The sequence below is a fragment of the Aotus nancymaae genome, unplaced genomic scaffold (genome assembly GCF_030222135.1).
Source record: "Aotus nancymaae isolate 86718 unplaced genomic scaffold, 86718_ANA_hifiasm-v0.15.2.pri h1tg000020l, whole genome shotgun sequence".
Lineage (NCBI taxonomy): Eukaryota > Metazoa > Chordata > Mammalia > Primates > Aotidae > Aotus > Aotus nancymaae.
In genome coordinates this window covers 13,265,214-13,288,321 of record NW_026988432.1, presented here as the reverse complement: position 1 = coordinate 13,288,321, position 23,108 = coordinate 13,265,214, and positions in this window count along the sequence as shown.

Genomic DNA, 23,108 nt, shown 5'->3' with positions numbered 1-23,108 from the left:
GTGGGAGTATAGTCCAACTGAATTTAATATATGTAGACATGCTCTAGAACTGATGGTCGCTCTCGTCTTCTTGCATTAGTATCTGGAAATACAAAAATACAACTCTCATCTTCGATCCAGAAAACAGAATCTTTGTAGCTGTAGTTGCATTCAGAGGGGCTGCTGCTGTTTAAGATTTTAGCCTTGAATTCAAAGTTAATATGAAGTCATTTCCAAAAAAGAACTGCTGCGAAGATCTGCTGTATTCCAGGTGGTTGTTTCTAAAAAGCCAGCAGCAGTGCTGCTTTAAGACTGTGCTTCAGGAACTCACCAATTATTCTTGTCTTCCTCGATGGTGGAGGCTGTACGAATGCCCAGTGGGTCCTCTTTTTGAACAGTGGTGAATGGTTACACTGAAAACAGCTGTGAAAGCCACATGCACTTCTGGGCTATTAATGTGTACATGTATGATATTGTCAAACCAAGTACTTAGTTAAGCTAAATTATATAATTATATATAACATATATAATCATTTTATATATAATGTATTATTTAAAATGATTTTATGCATATTATTCTTTGGCTTGATCATTATAGAGACCAAAACTAAACTCAGTGCTTTATCAGATGTCTGACTAATGATCAAGACTTTCTTTCAAAGCAATACTTTTGTCGTTGCAGCCAGGTCTCATATTTGCCTAAAAATAATAGTACCATATGATTGATTTATGCTAACTGGGATTCTTTATGATTTCTGGGTCTTATACAATATATTTACAATTTTACAACATCCATAGCATTCTCTGATATAGATACCTTACCCTTTCCTAGGCAAACACTTTGTATACAGCAAACAATTTCTGTATATAACTTAAGTGGCAAGTTAACACTTAAGAAGCCAAAGAGTAAGGATTCACTTCACTTAGCCTACCTGATGTCAACTTATAAGTTATATCTTTTATTTCCCTGATTTATCACCAAGGCAATCAGCAAATTCTACCACCAAAACAATGTGTTAGCCTCATGCTTTCAGCTACCTAGAGCAATAAAGGGAGGACCGAGATGATTTCTTGAGAAAGCAGGTATCAGATGGAGCTGGAGTAACTAAAAGAGTTCATGACAAGCAGGCCACAGGTGATCAAAAGGCGTGAAGCTTCTGAGCAAGAGTCGACCGAGAAAAATGAGAGTATTCACTGAGTAAACCTTGCCTTTGACACTTCCCAGAAGCTTCACAATTGGGACTGAATTTATTACTGTAAGCATAGAATATGGTATGAATAATATTATTTGCATATTAAAGAAAAGGATAAAGCCAGAAACTTGTAACCTTTGTCATAGATATGTTGGTTACGAGGCAACGTGGCTAGAATGAGATGCTGGACACTCGCTGGCTTTATTTAAAGATTATAAGGCCAGTGACTTGGCAGGAAAAATAAAAACATACCTATAGCAGGTGTTAAAACCTCAAATGCCTGCAGAGGCCAGCAGGCCATATAAATGTATAAACCGAATCAGGTCTATAAAAAGCAAGCAGAAGCTTGATGATAAATGGATGGTGGCCTCAGCCTCAGTAGGAAGGTGGTAGTAGCTAGTGGTGAGGACCCCCTGGAGTGCACAGCCCTCCTCCCCCTTCTAAAGGGGCAGATTCTCCAACACAGTGGTCCCCTGCGGGAAAGAAAACCTGTTGTGGCTAGCAATTTAAACTTTTCAAGTGGAGCCAAGATTCCAGATTTGTATGTGATTTATCAATAATTATCAGTTGTTGGCCACTGATTTAATTTAAAAAAAAAAAGAAAAGAGCAGTTTTAAAAGAAAGCTATATAAAAAAAAAATGCCCCGCTGGGTGTGGTGGTTCCTGCCTGTAATCCCAGCACTTTGGGAGGTCTAGGTGGGCAGATCACCTGAGGTCAGGAATTTGACACCAGCCTGGCCAATGTGGTGAAACCCTGTCTCTACCAAAAATACAAAAATTAGCCAGGCATCACGGTGGGCGCCTGTAATTCCAGCTACTCAGGAGGCTGAGACAGGAAAATCACTTGAACCTGGGAGGCAGAGATTGCAGTTAGCCAACTGCACTCCAGCCTGGGCAACAAAAAGTGAAGCTCTATCTCAAAAAAAAAAAAAAAAATGCCCAATGAGAAGAGCATATGACTCTTCTGTCATTTGCACTTGGCTTCTGGGGATCCAGATTGCCCTCTCGATCAGAGCGAGCACACCTGCATCCTCCAGGCCCAGGAAAGGCTGAGTAGAAGAACTAGAGAGCCAGAGAGTGGCAAGATGTGGCTGGGTATTTGGAGGATAAGAATTAAGCATGGAATTGAACATTGTTCCTATACAGTTTTGCTTAAGATCTAGCCCAGATGGCTATAGATTATTTTATTAATAAAGTCAATCATTTCTAACCATCTACACTGCCACTTAAATGCTTAAGCAGAAAATGAATTTTGAGCTGAGAGTATGGGTTAGTGATCACGTACTGGGTATGAACACCTTTATTCCTTTTATCAGAGCATTTGTCTAGCAATAAAGAGAATGCTTTTCCCTTTTTTTAAGTTTAGGATTACATATTCAGGGTTGTTGTATATGTAAACTTGTGGCATGGGGTTATGTTGTACAGATTATTTTGTCACCCAGGTGTTAAGCCTGGTACCCATTATAGATATCCCTAATTTCCCTGAATGATCTTCTCCTTCCTCCCACCCTCCACCCTCCAGTAGGCCCCTGTGTCTGCTGTTTCCCTCTATGTGTTCTTGTGAAGAGAATGCTTTTCTAGCAGGAGTTCAATATGATGGAAGTTCTGCTGCCCATTACTGATAGAACTATTTTTCTTTAAAGAGTATCCAGAGATACCTTTTGGTTTAATCTGTCTCTCTTGTATCTTGCTTTTCTGTCTAAACCTGGCTACCCTCACTTCAAGCTGGGAATTTGAACTGGATCAGCTGAGTACTTTATCAGTGGGAAGAAAACTCTCTCATTAGGGGCCGAAAATCACTCGGCAGAGAAACACATATGCATGTACTCTCTCTCACACACACAGATGCCTACAAGCGAGGATGCCTTAAGTAATTAAAGGTAATGTGTTTCAAGCATTAATTACAAAATCACTGTGCTCTTCTGAATTGTACACAATTATCAGCCAAGCAGCACAAATATCACCATGCCACAAGGCTGCCTTTCCTACCAAAAGCTTTAACAATTTATTTTCAGAACTTCAGTTATCCATTAATTATGTATGCATCTCTACACATTCCCTGTGTGCCTGGATTATTGGGTATATGCCATATCATGAAGGCTATGAAAGTGATTAAAGAAAGTCAAAGACACCCAGACAGGATCTTTCCTGAGAACCATTTACTTATGCACATCCACCCACATCTGTAAACATAATATTGAGGTAAAAGGCTTGGGCTCCTGTCATTCAGAGTAGCCACATGGCCCAGGAATATATGACTTTACATACTGTTATTGATAACTGTTTTTATCAAGGAACATAAGGGACTGTTCATGCTATAAATCTAGATCTGGTAATTGCAGGGTCTGATATAAATCACACTGCTAGAAAGAAAGAAATGTAATTAAGATTAGAAAGGAAAAAAAAAAGAAAATCTTTTATGATTCTTCCAGTCCTGAATTTTTTATTATCAGATGCGTTGGCATTGTTTGTTACAGGTGATAGAAGGATGAGTGACACTGACAGTCTGAAACATTTACTGGTGAACTGATAGATGTTTGAAGTACATCTCTATTGCAGGAGGAAGGATCCTGAATCTGGAATCTCAACCTAAAACAGATGTATCTTCCGGGCCTCTATCTAAACTTTCAGGGCTGTTTCACAGTAAACTAAATAATCAATATTTAATAAATAATTGTGTCTGGCAGAACTGGAATTGAGTGTCTTCAAAGAAAACTATTATTTTAGGATTTAGGAAATAATATACGATAGCAGAAATAGAAATAGAAAATACTACATATAATTTAAAAAGACAAGAATATTTGAGGTTTTGAATGGCTCTTGAATATTTGTCCTATGATCTAAAGCTTATACATAATTATTGTTAGATATTCATTGCAACAGATTTCACATGTGCAAAACACCTTTGTAGGTAAATACAAGCAAGCGAAACTCAGTGTTTACCGATACTCCATACCAGTGGCTCTCAAACTCTAGTGTGCGTCAGAATCATCTGAAGGGCTTATTTAAGCACCAGAAATATTTGGGTTCCACCTCCACAATTTCTGATTCAATAGGTCTGGGGTGGTGTAGAAAATTTCAATTTTAATGAGGTTACTGGTTGATATGGTTTGGCTGTATCCTCACCCAAATACCATCTTGAATTATAGTTCCTATAATACTCAAGTGTCATGGGAGGGACCCAGTGGGAGGTAATTGAATCATGGGGGCAGTTTCCCCCATGCTATTCTCATGATAGTGAGTGAGTTCTCACAAGATCTGATGACTTAAAAAGGGACATCCCCCTTCTCTGACTCTCATTCTTCTCCTTCCTGACATCATGTGAAGGACTTGTTTGCTTCCCTTTCTGTCATGTTTGTAAGTTTCCTGAGGCCTCCCCAGCCAAGCTAAACTGTGAGTCAATTACCCAGTCTCAGGTAAGTCTTTATGAGCAGCGTGAGAATGGACTAATACACTGGTGATGCTGACGCCGCTGTTCAGAGACTACACTGGGAAAATCACTGCTTTACAACATATGTTCTGTCATATGAGAGGTTAAATCTTTCTTATTTATGCTGATCCCATAGTTGGAGTTCAACAAGAAGATAATACATGAATAGTACTGTTGAATGCCATCAAAATGCCTGAGAACTTTCATTACAAATAATTTTAAATGAGTCACCCTAGAGTGACTCATCTGTATTTTGGTTACAAAAACATTTAACAAGCTCAGATGCTTCCATTGAAGTAAAATATTGTTTTTTTCAGTATTCTTATTACTGTACAGTACAGTGGCATTAAGTAGATTCACATTGTTATAGAACCATCACCATCATTCATCCTCAGAATGTTTTCATCTTCTCAAACCGAAACTCTAAATCCATTAAACAACTCACCATTTCTTCTTACTGGCAACCACCATTCTACATTTTGATTTTATGAGTTTGATTACACTAGCCACCTGGTATAAGTTGGACCATATAGTATTTGTTCTTTTGTGACTGGCTTATTTCACTTTATGTAACGTCTTCGAGTTTCACCCATAGTGTAGCATGTATCAAAATTTCTTTTCTTTTTAAGGCTGAGTAATATTCCATTGTGTATATATATATAGGCCATATTTTGTTTATTCATTCATCCATCAGTGGACATCTGGGCTATTTCTACCTTTGCTTATTATGAATAGTACTTCTATGAATATTGACATACAAATGGTGTTTCACCACATTGTCTTCCATAGTGGTTACATTATTTTGCATATATTTTATTTTTTAACTTGATTTCTCTCTTTCCCAACAGCTGTAATTTCCATTTAAGGCTGTAGCTCTACGACTACTTCCAATAACAGGGTAAAAGAAGCTACAGTAAAATTTATTGACTAAATAAATAAATCCTGTAAAATCTAATGTATCTGACTGTATGTTTTTTATTCCCTTAAAATTTTGTAAAGTTTATTTTATTTCTTTCTGAAATTTAATGTTGAAAAGGCATCTGTTATGAGACCAGTTAGATCTGTGTCCTCCAAAACGAGCTTCCTTTTTGCTTCATTTTTATACTTAATGCTTGTAGGGTTTTGTTGTTATGCTTTTAACTTAAAAAGTTGTCAAAACCAAGTCAGAAGAGGGATTTTGTTTTACTAATTTTGTCTCAAATACAATTTTATCTTTTGCTGAGTTAGTTCATTTTTAAATTCAGGAGGTTTCCAGTTATGGTTTTGATTACTGCTTCCTCTAATTATTCTGTTTTAGGAAAAAATTTTAGAAACATGAGATTCAATATATCATATCTCACTTCTATATACTCTACCTTCTTCCTTATCCTATTCAACATAATATGCTTTGACGCTGCAATTTGAGAAACCTTTTTGAGGGATTGTTACATATCTGTTAAATAATTTGTATTGAAAGAGTAGTGGTTTACTTATGAAATGATTTCTCTAAATACTATTTTAAAGTCTCTTACTAAAGTCAATGTTTTTGGAATTTCATGGAAAATGGTGACATACAATACTCTTAAGAATTGGCCCTTCCACTGAAGCAATCAATAAGGTAGCATAAATGACAGAATCGAGTTTTGTTTTGTATTTTTAACTTTGTATTCTAATCAAGTACTTATAGCAACTAGGAGAACACTTAATAAAGAGGCTGCAAAACTATAATAGGCCGGGTGCGGTAGCTCAAGCCTGTAATCCTAGCACTTTGAGAGGCCAAGGCAGGTGGATCACTTGGGGTCAGGAGTTCAAGACACTATGGGAGTCCCATAAGGAGAAGAGAGGGAAAAGAGAAGGAAGACTTGAAGGAAGAATGTCTCCAAACTCCCCTAATTTGAATAAAGACATGTGTCTACACATCTAAGAAGTTCACCAAATGCTTGTAGGATAAACCCAAAGAGATCCACACCAATACTAATTATACTCAAACTGTCAAAGGACAAAGAAAAGGGGAGAATCTGAAAAGCAACATGAGGGAATTATCACATACAATGGATACTTCACAAGACTAGTGGTTAATTTTGTATCAGGAAATACAGGGGCCAGAAGGTGGTGCATGGGGGTGGTGGTGTCATATTTAAAGGGCTGAAAGAATAGCACTGCTAAGACTTATAACTATATCAGGCAAAATTATTCTTAAAAATTGAAGGAGAAATTAAGACATTCCTAGATAAACAAAGTCAAAGTGGTTTGTCAGAAGAAGACTTGCCTTATCAGAAATGCTCAAAGAATTTCTTCAAACTTGTAGTTCTCAAACTACAAGACAGTAAATCAATGCTATACAAAAAAAGGGGGGGTAATATAAAAGCCAGTATTACCAAATTTTTTATTTTTACATCTTCTTGGTGTTTATAATGTGATATAAAAGAAAAATATGTGAAATAATAATTGTAAATTTGTGTAAATGGACTTGCAATATATAATGATGCAATTTGTGACAATAACAGCAACATAAAATGTGAAAGTGTAGCTGCATAGAGACAGAATTTTTCTTATTTTATTTAAACTAAATTAGTTTCAATTCAAATTCAGTTTTTACAAATGTATGTTGATTGATTATAATCCCCAGGATAGCCACTAAGGAAATAATTAAAATAATTAATATATGAGATGTGACTACAACTAGTACAAAAGAAAATATTTAATACAAAAGAAATCGGGAAATGAGGAACAAAGATCTAAGACGTATAGAAAACACTAAAATGGCAGAAATAAGTAAGTCCTTCTTCATCAGTAGTTACATTAATTATATTGTAAAAAAATGTTCCTCTCTATGTAAAGTTTATCCATTCTTGAGTATCCGGGCAAAGTCTTACTTCCTCCTTTAATTTTTTCAAATGTTAGATAAAATTTATCTTACATATAGGAAGAAAAAGGTTTGAAGATTACTTTGGTTATTTCATTAAAGAAAACTAAAACTCAGTTTCCTCAATATTATATAGAAAATCTAATGAGAACCATTATTTAAAAAGTCATACTTTTTGCATATTTACTTTCTGTACTCCAATAATTTATATGTGTTGGTCTTTTTTCATAAACATGGATTTATATTATTTTTATAGACATATAATTATTCATACAAAGCCTTTAGTATAGAATGTTATAATACTTCAGAATAGAACTTAGAAACCCGAAAGTGTTTTCATTTAAGTTCTGGCTCTGACACCTGTTAAAATTTTGAAGATGAAAAATGTTCATCTCAATTAGCCATAAATTCTTCATTTATAAAATGGCAAGAATGTTACTTATCTCAGGTTTCCAAGTGATAATTCAAAGATACAATAATGTATAAAAAGTACTTAATAGTTATAAATAATAAGTGGTTTATATTATTAGCACCATATTCATCTTAGTTAAATATTTCTTGCTTTTGATTGAAAAATTACTTATATTTTAGTAATCTACATTAGTTTTTATGTAGTATCTGGAATATCTGTAATGGATTAAACTATGTATCTGTTTTTTTTTTAATCTATATGCAGATGTGTCACTGATCTTTATTTCTAGGTCTGTCCGCTTGACCTCCCCAAAACAGACATCAGATTTCTCTTATTTCCCAACGTTTCCTTTCCCATTCTATTCACTTAGTTTCTCAAAAATAAAATTGATCCTTCATCCCTGTCTTTTTCTCATACCTTACATTCAATCCTCCGCTGATCCTGTGTTTTATTCAAAAAACATACTCCAGAACCTATCACTGTTCCTACCTTGACCAAAGGTGCTTCCTGCTGCAGCACTCAGACTGTGGGCCAGGAGGAAAAAGCAGGAAGAAATACAGACTTCTGTTCGGACATCACTTACCATGGGATATACAAAGAAAAACAGTAGCGTCCTCATCTAAGGGAGGTGATCTAAGATAGGATATAGGAGCACAGTTTCACCATTTACTCACAGAACAACAAATGAGGAAATAAATTGTCTATCTTGTCTCTATTGACTCCTTCTTCATATTTCCTTGTTCTATTTTCCCTTCACTCCGCTTTCCTACCTTCCTATTACCTCTATTTACTTTTCATTTACTTACCCTGTCTGTACGTTATCTTTTAGTATATTATTTAAACTTTTGTAACAACAGAAATTACCTAAATCACAAAATTTCACATTTTTCCAGTTGCTCAAGTCCTACATTCAAAAGACCAAATGACCACACTCTGCTATATTTGAGAAGCCTGTATTTCGTAGTTAAACAGCTTTGTTTATACTTATTTCTTTCAAAAAAATTCTCTACACTTAGGGAAAATAAGCTAGGAAGGACCTCTCAGTGAACAGTAGTCTGTCAAACATAGACTCCTCTACTGACACCTTCTTTTTTTTTTAATTAGGGTAAGATATGACACAGGTATGAAAAGTAACCATTGCCAAAGTGAACTAATGAGTATATTAATATTTATAAGGTGATCATTAAAGCATTAACTTTAATTTGAATGATAATGCTGTGGGCAGACTTGACACTGTATTCATTTCCATATACAGACTTGGTCCCTGTAAAAAACATTACCCATACTCACTCCCTCTTCAACTGAGCGTGATGAACAAAGGCCTTTCCTAATCATGCTGGAACATGATCTTGAATCGATTGCACTGTGGGAAGACAGTCTTGCTTTTATATATTACCATTGTTTGCTTAATACCCAGGACATAAAAAAGAGAATTAGAGAAATATACACTGCACTTTGACTATAACATGCTTGTTGAAAATCCTCATCTCAGAAAATGTTTCAAATAATGAAGGAAATTGAGGCTTTTATGATATAAGGCAATTCATTTTAGAAATACATGACAGAAGTGTTAACATAACTGGAAGTGTTATTTAATTATTGGTAGACTGATATTATGTATCACTATAATAGCTGTTGCATGTAGCATCATTATTTTAAATTACTGGTGGTATAAACACATTTTTATGGGCACATAAAAAAGTAAATTCCTTGTACCAGGCTTTATGAAAACTAGCATTATTCTATCCTTACGTATTTTTGAACTGCATTGGAAAACAATTGTATGTGTTTATTCAAAGTAATATTTCTTTTTTTCATTGAATTTGATTAGAAACTCCTTCATGGCCAATTGTTTCGATAAGAATACTGTGTAGCTAAGATCCAAGCATACTGCTTTTAAAACATATTATTCACCATTAAAATCAAGAAGATGATTTCTAACTTGTTTATAGTTGTGAACATTAAGTATTTTCACACATATAAAGTATCCAGCAGTGCTCGAACACCGAAGTTGCTAACAAATATCACTCATTGTTATTACTATTACTACTAGTATATTCTGTGTTAATATTTTCTACTGCTACTTTTGACCTTTTCCTCTTTATTTAGAAGGAGCTACATTTCATTTCAGGCTACTTTAAGGGAGAGAACAGCTGTTTTGTATTTTATCTGGTACCTAGGACCATGCTGAGCACATTCAAAGTGTTCACTTTAATTAGGATTATCAGACATTCATAAAATATTAGATTTGGACATTGTGTGTTTAAAACAAAGCCTAAGCTTCATTAGGCAGCCTCAGGTTGCCAATGTTTTCCTCTCTAGTTTTGCCAATGTGATCCGTTGGTTAAAGTGGAAAATTACGTATAATCCCAGCACTTTGGGAGGCCGAGGCGGGTGGATCACAAGGTCAAGAGATCGAGACCATCCTGGTCAACATGGTGACACCCCGTCTCTACTAAACATACAAAAAATTAGCCGAGCATGGTGGCGCGCACCTGTGGTTCCAGCTACTCGGGAGGCTGAGGCAGGAGAATTGCCTGAACCCAGGAGGCGGAGGTTGCGGTGAGCCGAGATCGCGCCATTGCACTCCAGCTTGGGTAACGAGCGAAACTCCGTCTCAAAAAATAAAAAAGTGGCAAAGCACGAGTTAAGCCATTTCTGTGGTTATTTTGTAGCATTTTGGATCCTCCTTCCAACTTCACCTTATGCACTTGACAGAGTCTCCAGCCCCAGTGCTGTGTTACAGATCCTTGCTTTCTGTGCTCTTCTTCCGAGGCTAGAATAAATTTCTAGAACGATAGTCACACTTTCTAAATTAAATAGAGCTTCATTGGAACTCAGCAATTGTAATAATAGCAAAATGGCAGAAAGGATTTCTTCTCCTTGAGCTTTTTTCCTTCAGAGTCTAGGAAAGCCCTAGGCTATAACCGAGTAAGAGACAGGTATTGCAAGAGTACTAATTTGGACTGTATGAATGTTGCATAGTGAGGGCATTACAACAATGGTGATAATAATGTCTAGTAATTATTATCATTTGCCAGGCATTTTAAGATACATTACGTATATTGTCTAGTTCATTCTCATAATTACTTCTTGTAAGGAGTAATTGAATAAGGAATAAGATGGATATTATCTTAGTATTATGTCCATCTCACAGATGTTGAAATTCAATTCAGAGAGGTTAAATCACATTTCCAGTCATATGGCTACTGAAAAGGCAAAGTTGAGATTTATAGTACATGATATTTTAATTTCAAAGTTTATTTTTTTCCACCCTGCTATGCTGTACATTTATTTTAGGTCGTTATTTAATACTTTTGTATCTTTTTATGTCTTTAATTTTATAAACTCAGTTGTATTGCTACTCACACACTTGGTGATTGACTTAAACATTATCTTGAAATTCAGAAGAATAAGTTGTAATCTTTTCTGCTCTCATGTATGTATGTATGTATGTGTCTACCTACCTATCTGTTCTATCATCTATCTATAATTTCTTTATGTTGTCTTTTAAACATGAATACCCCTCTCATTTCTCAAACTGTCTTCTGTTTCTGCTTTTATCTATACCACTTTGCCAGCTTTTAGACTTTATTTTCTAAAAATAAAAGCCATTCTAGTTTCCTGCATAAATATATATTTCTGCTATGTTAACGACAGACAAAATAATTTTAATTCTGACATGTCTCTGTCTTTTTCTCTCACTTTCCATGATTATTTTCTTTTTATGAGACAAAGTCTGGCTCTGTATCCCAGACTGAAGTGCAGCTGCATGATCTTCCGTCACTGCAAACGCTGTCTTCAAGGCTCAAGCCATCCTCCCACCTCAGCATTTTGAGTCGCTGGGACCACAGGTGCACACCACCACCCTTGGCTAATTTTTGTATTTTTAGTAGAGATGGGGTTTTGCCAGGTTGCCCAGGCTGGTCTTGAACTCCCAGGCTCAAATGATCCATCTGCCCTGGCTTCCCAAAGTGCTGGGCTTACAGGTGTGAGCCATCCTACCCAGGTGAAATTTAATTAAGTAAAGATTTCATTATAATTTAGAAAATCATTTTAACAACCTCCAAACCCATTCCTCTGGCCCGTTTTCTACATTTCACAAATGTGACCTCATTCTGCTGCTTACATCCAGCTCTAACTTGTTGATCTCATTTTCTCTCTTGATCTTCTCTGGATTCCCCACTTACCTTACTCTTTCTTTCTACACTAAACTTTGCCCTTTCCCAGAAATATCTTGCCCTTCCATGAATGCATAACTTGCCTCATATTTTTCTTTTCTGTTGTTATGTTCATCTTCTTTCTACATTTTTTGAAATTGTCAATCATTCTCCAATTGATGTCAAATATCACCTCCTTAGTAAATCATTACCTGATCTTCCAGGTAGAATTCAAATTTCCACCATGATTCTGTAGAAATTTGCATGTAGACTTTTCACAGTTATAGCAATGTTTTGTTGTCATTTTATTACCAAATTTAGAATTAAAGCTCTACAAAGTCTAAAAAGAATGAAAATTTTCTTATTTTGTTTCTCAAGAACGTAAGCATGAATCAAATTACATACTCAATACTAAGTATTTACCGATAACTTATCTAGGACTTCCGACCCTGGGAATCAGTCATCTTTTACAATTTTTTAAACTGTAAAATCATTTTTATAGCGATATGTACTTATTACATTTCCTAGTTTACTTTTCACTTTGAAGCACAAATGGGAGCTATTATAGAATTTATTATTATTTTAAAAGCTGGGTTCTCACCATGTTTTCTAGACTAGACTCAATTGATCCTTCTGGCTCAGCCTCCTAAGTAGCTGCGACTACAGGTGCATGCCACCACATGGAACTTAAGTATACATTAATTCTACCTGTATTATTTGACTTATTCGAGGGATTATTTCTTCACCTGATATCTGGAAATGTGGTTGAACTGAGAATTAAATGTGATGACATGAGTGACCTCTTTTATAGAGCCTGACTGATATGTATGTGATGCTTTGTAATCTTAACTTTCCTCTTTCACTGACTCTCACTCATTCAAAATCCAATTCCCCATCACTATTCTATGATTCTCTCTCTTGAAGTTTCCCTACTATTCTCTCAGTCAGAAATTCAGATTTTCTGTCTTTATTTTCCAATGCTTCATATTTTATCATTTATAATTTGATTCTAGTCCCATAAAAGGCATATTCCATGAATTACTCTATAGCAATTTTCCTAGCACTCCATATGCACCAGAAATCAATACCTTTCCAGGATTGATTAGCACTCCTGGAAGATGATATCATGTGCTGACTTTCCCTGGGCAGATCAGAAGCAATTAGAGTACATGAGACAGTGTCTTTGTTCTGTCACCAGCACCTACACTACCCTAACCTCAGAGTTTATATTCCTAGCCTGGAGATGGGTTTGAAAAAAAGAGAAGAAGACAATAGACTAAGAAAAGTTACTTTTATTTTAAAATATTAACCTGTTGTCAATATGCTTTGAGCACTAATTTTTAGAAAATGTATTGAAAATGGTTGAGATTTTACTCCTAGGCAAGGTGTGGTGGCTCACATCTGTAATCCCAGTACTTTTTTTTGGGAGGCTGAAGCGATGGATTGCCTGAGGTCAGGAGTTTAAGACCAGCCTGGCCAATATGGCAAAAACCTATTTCTACCAAAAATACAAAAATTAGCCAGGCATGATGGCGCGTGCCTGTAGTCCCAACTACTCGGGAGGCTGAGGCAGGAGAATCACTTGAACCCAGGAGGCAGAGGTTGCAGTGAGCCAAGATGACACCACTGCACTCCAGCCTGGGTGACAGAGTGAGACTCTATCTCCCCCAACCCCCACAAAAAAAGAAAAAAAGATTTTACTCCTTTTTTGTTTTTTGGCAAGTTACCTATTTATTTCACTGAAGCATTTATATCAATCTTCAAACAGAAAATTAGGTTTGTACACATCAAGTGTTCTTAATGAAAATAAATGCACATGCGGTCTTAATTGTGATAAGTAATTGTAGTTTATTCTTTTTCTCTTGTTGGTAGTGGAAGACATTTCAGTTACCCCGGGTTACTGGCAGCATATCCGAGTCCACAGCAACTTCAGCCCTTGCCTCCCCACAAGAAAGAATTCACCTGAGGGGCATAAGGCAGGAAATGAGACTGAGGCAAGTTCCAAAGCAGGAAAGGAAGTTTATTTTAAAAGGTTTTAGAATAGGAAAGAAAGGAAAATTTGCTTGGAAGAGATCCAAGTGGGTGCCTGACGGTCAAAGAGAAAAAAAGAGAAGACAGCCAAAAGCCGCTTTGTTTAATTTTGATCCTAGTACTTATAGGCTCCAAAAGCCCCTTTATTTAATTTTGATCCTAGGACTATTAGGCTCGCCTCTTTCCCATGATTCTTCCTCTTGGGGACGCTTTCCCCCACAGGCACAGAGCTTTCCTTACCCTTTGGAAGTGAGCCACGCAGTGTGTTTAGGGAGTTACATGTCTGCCCACCTGAGGCTTTTCCCCTTTTTCCAGTGGTGTGTGTCTCCAGAGAGTCATACTTTCCCATTTTATCTCTTAACATACATGTCCAAGACGCTGCTTATTCCTGGGGTATTCAATTAACATTCACATTAACAGGTGTGGGCCATCAGGAGATTGTCACTCCCTGGCTACCCAATTATTATTTCTAGAGTGGCAATGCTAATTGCTGAACCATCACCTGACATTCCTAGTGGGTGCAAGGAGAGCCCTCTCTTGCACCGCTCCTGCCAATCTAACTACCTGCAACACGCTTATTAAGAAAATTTGAATCTAAGACAAATGTCAAAATAAGTCATTGATATTAAACGTGTTGTAGTGCGTAAGTTTGAAAGGAAAGTCAGTAGGTTGAAATATGGTGGACTTACTGTGTTGTTGTTATTGTTTGTTTTTTTTCTTAACCAGAAGATTATTATCTTTCATAATAATGATGGCTATAGTTTATAGAGTGTTCATCAGTTACTTTAAATTCATTTTCCTGTTTAATTCCAGCAAAAACCCTCTTCAATAAATGCTGTCATTTTCCTCCTCTTAGAGACAAGGCATGAGATTAAAACTTGCCCAAGGTCACAGAGCTTATAACTGGTGATACAGGAGCTTGAACTCAGGTTTGCCTCAAAGTCCATGCTCACATGAACATTGTACTTTTCACACTCTGAACTTAAATGTGAATCTGCCCAAGGCGTTTAGTATTAGTAGCCTTTTGAACTACCTATACGTCACTCACCTCAGCTTTATATAGACAGAAGCAACTTAAAACAAAAACAAAAACAAACAAACAAAAATCCCAGACTGTTAGGTGCCAAATTTTTAAACTGGCTCATGGCTCATTAATCAAAATGAAGCGAATCACAGTTTCAAATAGTGAAACTGGAAATAATGATAGAGATAATGATAGCGCTTGGGCTCTCAGTTTATTCCACCATCTAATTTATTACACAGTTGAAATGTCATCACAGATGGTTAGGGCTGAAAGGGCCATGAATATCATGTAGTTCAGCCCCCTCATTTTATAGAAGAGGAAATTGAGGCCCACAGAGGTTAAATGACTTGCCTAAATGACTTGCAATGAACAATAGCAAGAAGAATTGCTATTGCAAATACGTAGTATTTCAGGTTTATTATGGGTTTTTGTGGGCTTGCTTGAGAATCCAACTGTTGTTTATGTCATTGGCTTTGCAGGAAAGTATGTGGTAAGTACAGAAACCCACTACAACCTCATCCAAAGGAATGAAGTAAGAACAGAGGAGAGGAGGCAAGAACAGAGTAGTGGTGTATAGAAAATAAACAGGGAAGTTCAGGAATGTGATTCGTTCTTCAAGAGGCCTCCCCTGGAGAGAGAAAGGAAATGTATGATTACCAAGAGTAACTTATGTGGTAAAGCTGGTGTGAAGCACATTGTTTTTTTCAATGACTGAATATGTGAATTTTTAAAAAAATAGCCTGAACTTGACATTGTTCTTGGGAGAAAAGTAGATAACTATAAAATATACTCTTTTTCTTTTTTTCTTTTTTTAAGAAATGAAATTCCTGTGAACATTCTAGGCTTTTTGGAACAAAAGAGAATATTAGTCCAAATGAATTTACTGACTCATTTTACGATTTGATTTATAGTGAGTGCTTTGCCATATACAAGGTACTAATGCATTTGGATGTGTAGGGAAGGAAAAATGTTTTTATCCCTACTCTTGCTGAGTGAGATTTAGCTGGAACCTCTTGTTGCAAAAGATGAGACAAAGATTAATAAGAGAAAAAGAATGTTAGCAGCTTGTATATGTCATTATATATGACAGATACACAGAGAAATGAGGAAATCTCAAAGAGGTGGCTTTAAACTCAGGCTTAAATATGATTCTCTGATACATTTGTTGAAACAAGGAAAGAAGGATGTGGAGGAGGCTGGAAAAGGGGAATGACTAGGAAAAGCAAACAAGGGTCAACTTTGTCATGTAGATTTAAGACAGTATATATTCTCTATTGATTGAGTTTTTAGTGCTTAGCAGTCTTCCTTCTGTTTCTGGTACAGAAAGGCAGATACTCTCATGAATGGGTATTTTCTAATAGATGTAATTTCCCTTATAAAAGGCTAATTTTATTTTTATTTTCAGAGCTTTTTCTGTGTCTATGTCTCGAAAGAGGCATATTTTGGATTGGCATATTTTGATCTCCTAGAGTATGCCGTAGACTTCATTTTTTCTTGATTTTTAAGTTTTTAGGTATTGCTCTATTAATTTAAGGTATTATTTATAATTCCACATTCATTTTCACTTGAACAAGTTTATTTTTAGCTAAGGAACACAGAAATTAATTGTTTAGGCACTTGCTCCTCTTAACACTTACAGCATTAGTGGGAGGAAGGAGAGAGCCACAGGAAAGCAGAACCACTAGAGCACATCCAGGCATACAGGTGATGTGGTGAGTGTTCATAATCCAACAGCGATGTGAATGGCCCAAAGGAGACTGCCTGTGCCCTGACCTCTTCTCCCACAAAGCCATAAGCAGGAAATGTTCTGTGCTGCTTTCACGAGATCCATAATGACTCCTGGGTCTGCCTCCCCTGCTGCAGGTAATGGCTCACCCATGCAGTTACCTTCTTTTGTCTTCTCTGAGTTCAAGATAAATTATTTCAACCTCTTTGCAGGGGGCATTTGAAGCTGAAGTCATTTTTAGGGAGGAATAATTTTTTTTTAATGTAAGATGCAGAAGTTGTTACTCCTCAGGCTACTAAGAAAATGAAAGACACTTCGAGTCTTTTTAAAAGCCAGATTCTGAGGTTTAGCTTGATCAAAGAGAAACTTGGGAAGGGCGGGGAAGTAAACGATAGAACGGAATATACGGCACTATGTTCTTTGAAGGCACTGCCATTATATTTCTGATCTTTGAACTCAGAAAATTATTTCGTGAGATGAACTGAATTCCTTGCATTTGTGAAGCTAATAACCAGAGAGCTTGAGCAATATGTACCAACCTTATAAACAAGAAGGCAGGCTACATTTTTTAACATGATTAATACCGACACACTTATGCTTATAATTGCAAATACATTAAAACACCTTGAAACACTTTCTGGTGTTCATGGAGTCAAAATGATAGCTTCTGGAGGAGCATCTAGGAGTTCTTCTAGCCCTTACCCTATCTTGATGACATAATATTATTACTAAACACTCAACCCTGGAGTCTGTTTACCCGTATCTGACTTCTAATATCTCTGCTTACTGAGTCTCTCTCTGTTGCCCAAGCTGGAGTGCAGTGGTGCGATCTCGACTCACTGCAACCGCCACCTCCCAGGTTCAAGAGATTCTCCTACCTCAGCCTCCTGAGTAGCTGGGATTACAGGCATAGCCACCACACCTGGTTAATTTTTATATTTTTAGTAGAGACAGGGTTACACCACATTAGTCAGGCTCGTCTGGAACTCCTGACCTCAAGTCATCCTCCTGGCTCAGCCTCCCAAAGTGCTGGGATTACAGGCGTGAGCTACCACTCCCGGCCTGGGAAATTCTTTAAGTTCTCTGTGCTGATTTACTTTAAAAACAATAGTTAATGAAATAAAGTTAGTAGGATTAGGGCTGATTTTGAAAGGTTGCTGTGAAGACTAAATGATATGAATGTCTACTTTATTGCAAATTTTCAATACATGTTACATGTTATTCATTACATTCTATAGGAAGATGATTTTCTTTTTGATTGACTTTCATTTTTCAACAGTGTGCCCACAAGACTGTTCAACACCTACTTGATTATCCAAAGATATTCAGCCGAAAACACAATTTAAACTATAATTCCACACTAAAGTACATGCTAGTCATGGTTTATATCTAATAGACATCCTGGTTACTGAGTTTTGCTTGACACACCACAATGGCTCTTGTTACTGAGAGAAAACCAGTTCCTCCCTTCACTGTGCCTTTTAATACAAAGATAAGTTTTGGCATAGAAGCAGGTTACTGTGGGCTTGTCCTTACTGCCCATCTGTCAGTGAGATCCACCATAAAGCTTTGCAGCACCTCGTATTGATCTCAATTACATCATGATTGTTTCCTAAATTTATCTTACCTGGAGCGATAGAGACTAGAAATCCATCACATTTTATTACCTTGACTATGGAGACACCCACAAGATACAATTTCAAAGCAATGTGCACGATGTCAGGTATTTCATAGAGCGATTTTATTCCACAGGGAAAGAAATGGCTGTGAGAACCAGGACATATTTTAATCCTTCTCACCTTTATTTTCACGCTTGCCTTGGCTGTTACATCGTTTTCTTCTGCTAATACATTAATGTATGTTTTGCTTCTCTATTTTCTCTTTAAGTGGCTTTGCCAACACAATCAACACTGATAAGATTCTTAAGCAGTGTGGTTAAGTATTAGAAGAAAAAGGAAGGATTTTTTATCCTAGTGTTAAGCAATTATTAAGAGGGAAAGATGATATTTCCATTGCATTTTTATTAGAACCAATTTTGATTAAAATCTATAATTTTAGGGGAAATGATTTGTCCAATTCGTTTACAATCTGTTAAACAGATTGCATATGACTTTGATTTATCAAAGCTTAAGGCAGTCATGTTTAATGCAATATTAAATTTGGTTTATCATTATAGAAAATAGTGTTTAAAAGTCTCAAAATAGATAAGTTCAACCCATATGGATTATAAAACATCTTCTGAAATATTATATGGTAAATTTTGATCGATGGGCATTACGTTTTCTATTAGAGGGGCATTTTTACTATTATTATAGCCATATTAAATGTATTATGATTTTTCAGTGAAACTTGATTTGACCTAAATTTTACTCTATTTATTTGTATTCTCTATTCCCTAGCTTAAATTTTTACTTTTGGTTATGTTCATAAATCACATTCCATCTCAGAGGAAGAAGATTTTCTACCATTGAGGTAGAAGTGCATATTTAACATCATAGTACAGAGTCTGAAAGCAATTCCAGGAGAAGCAGTGCAGTAACTTTTTGGTCAATGATGACATTACTAAAATGATAGAATAGGTTCTGAAGGTGACCTTTGTGCTAAAGAGGCAAAAGCCACTTAAGCATGTATGTTTTGGCAGAGTTGTTAAAAATATCAGTGTCAGTGCACATAGACCTCTCAAAATCCTTTGAAAACATAATAAACTGTTTCTAAAATGAGATAGGTCTTAGAGTTTGAGAAAGTTTAGTTGTTATTGTTTAGGCAACAAATTTCTAGTGAAAATGGAACTTTCACCAACAGCACATGATGTAAAAGTTTATTTTTGACTTTTCAGTGCCAGACAAAATGTTTACTAAATAGGAAAATACCAAGAACACCATTTAAGGCAATGTTTGGGGGATGGAGAAACATTAATTCTTCTGGGAAAGCAATTTTAATTTTTCCAAACTTCCTCTTCCCTCTTAAACTGTTAATTGCAACCTGTACAAACCTCTCTTTTACCACTTATCTCAAAGTAGTTAAATTATTCATTTAAGTTCCTGCCTCTCCCACTCAAATCTGGTGTCTTTCAGGACACTAATCGTGTCTTATTTATTATGGTATTTGCAGAACCTTATACAATGTCCAGCCCAAATTAGATCCTTCATAAATATTTATAAATAAATGAATAAATAATTTCTTGAAATTAAGCTGTGGAAACCTATTTATTTTTATCTCTAAAGAGAGAAAGGTAAGAAAAATATATCACAGATGGAATATGGGAAGCAATATTCCAGTATTTTCTTTGTCATGTAGTTATCATATGTCACTAAGTGATTTGTAATTAAATGATACACATCTGCAACAAGGGGTGACCTGCCCCTAAGATGAAGTAAATTGCCCAATAGTTCACAGGAAGTTTGACAGGGAAGATGAAATAATACATACAAAAATATTGCAGATCTCCTACTTTAGTTTTGACATGTAAAAAGCTTAAAAGTCACTACTCCTAAGTTTAAAATAAGTAAAAGCCAAATAAACCAAAAAAAAAAATCAGTGACTTTTCTATTCCATCCGAGAACAGATTTTAGGACAAGACACTGTCCCCAAATCTGAAGAGTCAGGTGAATGCAGAAAATTAAAGCCATGATCTTCTTTCCTGAAGCAGATGCTGTGGAAACTACACACTTTTAGGAAAACTGAAATGATAATTTGTACAAAGTACTAGTAACTGTATATGGACAAACTTGAGGATAAGAAACCCCCGGGAGCTTAGGTTTTAGGGAACCCACACACTTTCATGATTTTCTTATATGAACACTACCAAGGTCTAGCGGTAAAGATCTCAGTAAGACTCTCTCATGGACCTTGTGGGAGAAATAGAATAGAAATCATTGAAAAATATTCCCCAAGTGTTCTCTGTAACCAAGCCTACATGCAGGGGAGAAACACTTTACTTAAAGCCTCATCCCCACTGGGAATGAGCATCATACCCCTCTAGACCCCTCCAGCTTTCCTGCCTACCAAAGAGAGAAAGAACTACACCATTGGATAAACACTTGTGAAAGTCACAGGTCTGAGTCACAGACTCACTAAAAAGTGAAATTTAATTAGAAGGTTATAGAAGAGTTCCCCTTTCTCACACAGTACCGCCAAACAGGGTTCAAGTATCATAAGTGTGGATTAAGGACAGACACAGACTCTGAGGAGGAATCGTGAAGGAAGACCAAAGTCAAGAAGGAAAACAAAAACCAAAAAATTTATAATAGAAAAAGTTGAAACTGCTGACATAGCTATACCAAACATTAAACACAGCACAACTCACAGTCAGATTGGTATAAATGCTCACATTCAAGGCTTATTTACTATAAAATGACCAAATTTCGAAAAGAAATTTAGAAAGAATGTCAACAGAAAAGGAAAAAAAAAAGTCTGAAAAGATAAAACAAGCATCAGAAACTGACTCAGCTGTAATGCACATTTTGGAAGTTTCAGAGATTTTTAAGTAACTATAATGAAAATGTTAAGGACTGTATTAGAAAAAGTCTACCACATGAATAGATATGTAATATAAGCAAAGGAAAATTCTAGAAATAAAACATACTGCAATAGAAATAAAGATGCCTTAATGGTACTTTGGAAGATACAACATGGCCAAGGAAAGATTATAGCTATGGAAATAGAAACTTCCCATTGAAAATATAAACAGAAACAAAAAATTAGAAAAGGAGGGAAATCAAATATTAAAAAACTGTCATAATTTCAAAAGTTGTAAATATGTTTAATTGGAATTCCATTATAGAAGGAAAGAAAAAATAGAAGAGAGAAGAAAAAGTTATTTAATTATAGCCTAGAACATTCTAAAATTAAGGATGAACACTGAATAACAGATCCAGGAAGCTCAAAAAACATCAAGAAGGCTAAATACCTCACACTACACATAGGCATATCATATTCAAATTACCGAAAATCAAAAAGAGAAAAATTTGAAAGAAGCTGGAATGTGCATCGGGAGGTATTAGATATTAAAATATTATATGGCAAATTTTGATCTATGGGCATTAAATGTTCTATTAGATATAAATATATAAATAATCCCTCTAATAGAAAATATATATTTATGTTTATACACCCCTCTAATAGAACATTTAATGCCTATAGATGAAAATTTTGCCATATTTCAAAAGATGTTTTTATGGGCCATAGTCTTTGAATTTTGTCTATTTTGAGACCTTTAAACACTATTTCCTATAATGATAAATAAAATTTAATATCACTTTAAATGTGACTGCCTTAAGCTTTGATAAATCAAAGTCATATGCAATCTGTTTAACAGATTGTAAACAAATTGGACAAATCACACCACTCCCCAAAATTATAGATTTTAATCAAAATTGGTTCAAATACTTAAAAATGCAATGAAAATATCATCTTTCTCTCTTTATAATTAGTTAACATTAGAATAAAATTGTCTGTAGAGAAACAAATCTGAGAATTACAGGGGACCTCTCATCAAAAACAGTGTGTATGTGTGTGTGTGTGTTTTCACACTGCTGCAACACAGATATCACAAGCAGAATGGCTTATAAGCAACAACTACTTATTTTTCTTAGTTCTAGAGTCTGGAAAGTGCAAGATCAAGATGCAGACCAATTTGGTGTCTGGTGAGGACTTGTTCCTCATAGATTTCACCTTCTCATTGTGTCCTCACAGAGTGGAAAAGGGCAAACAAGCTCCCTTGGACAAAATTAGGATAAGGGCTCTAATCTTTTCATGAGAGCTTTTTGCTAATGATCTAGACACTTCCCAAACACCCCACCTCTTAAACCACCACATTGAATATTAACATGTGAATGCTGGAGGGAAAAAATTTTCAGACCACAGCACCAACATGCAAGCAAAGAGAGTAGAGTGAAATATTTAAAGGATTTAAAGGTAAAAAAGTGAACATCAACCTAGAATTATATACACAGCAAGATTATCTGTCAAGAGTTAAAGAGAAATAAAGACTCTCTCAAAAAAACAAAATCTGGGCGAATTCGTCACTATCAGGCCTGCCTTTCAAGAAAAGTTAAAAGAAAATTTTCAGAGAGAAGAAAAAACATATAGGACAGAAACTCAGACTGACAAAAGAAAGTGTCAGAGAAGAGAGAAATGAGGCATAAATAAAAATATTTGTTTTGTATTTTTAATTGATGTAGAGAATAACTGTTTGCAGTAAAAATAGTAACAATATGTTAGACAATGAAAGCATATGAATAAGTGAGAGCAATGTCACAAGTAATAGGAAGAAAAAAATCAAAACTACTTTGGGGTTCCTATACTAC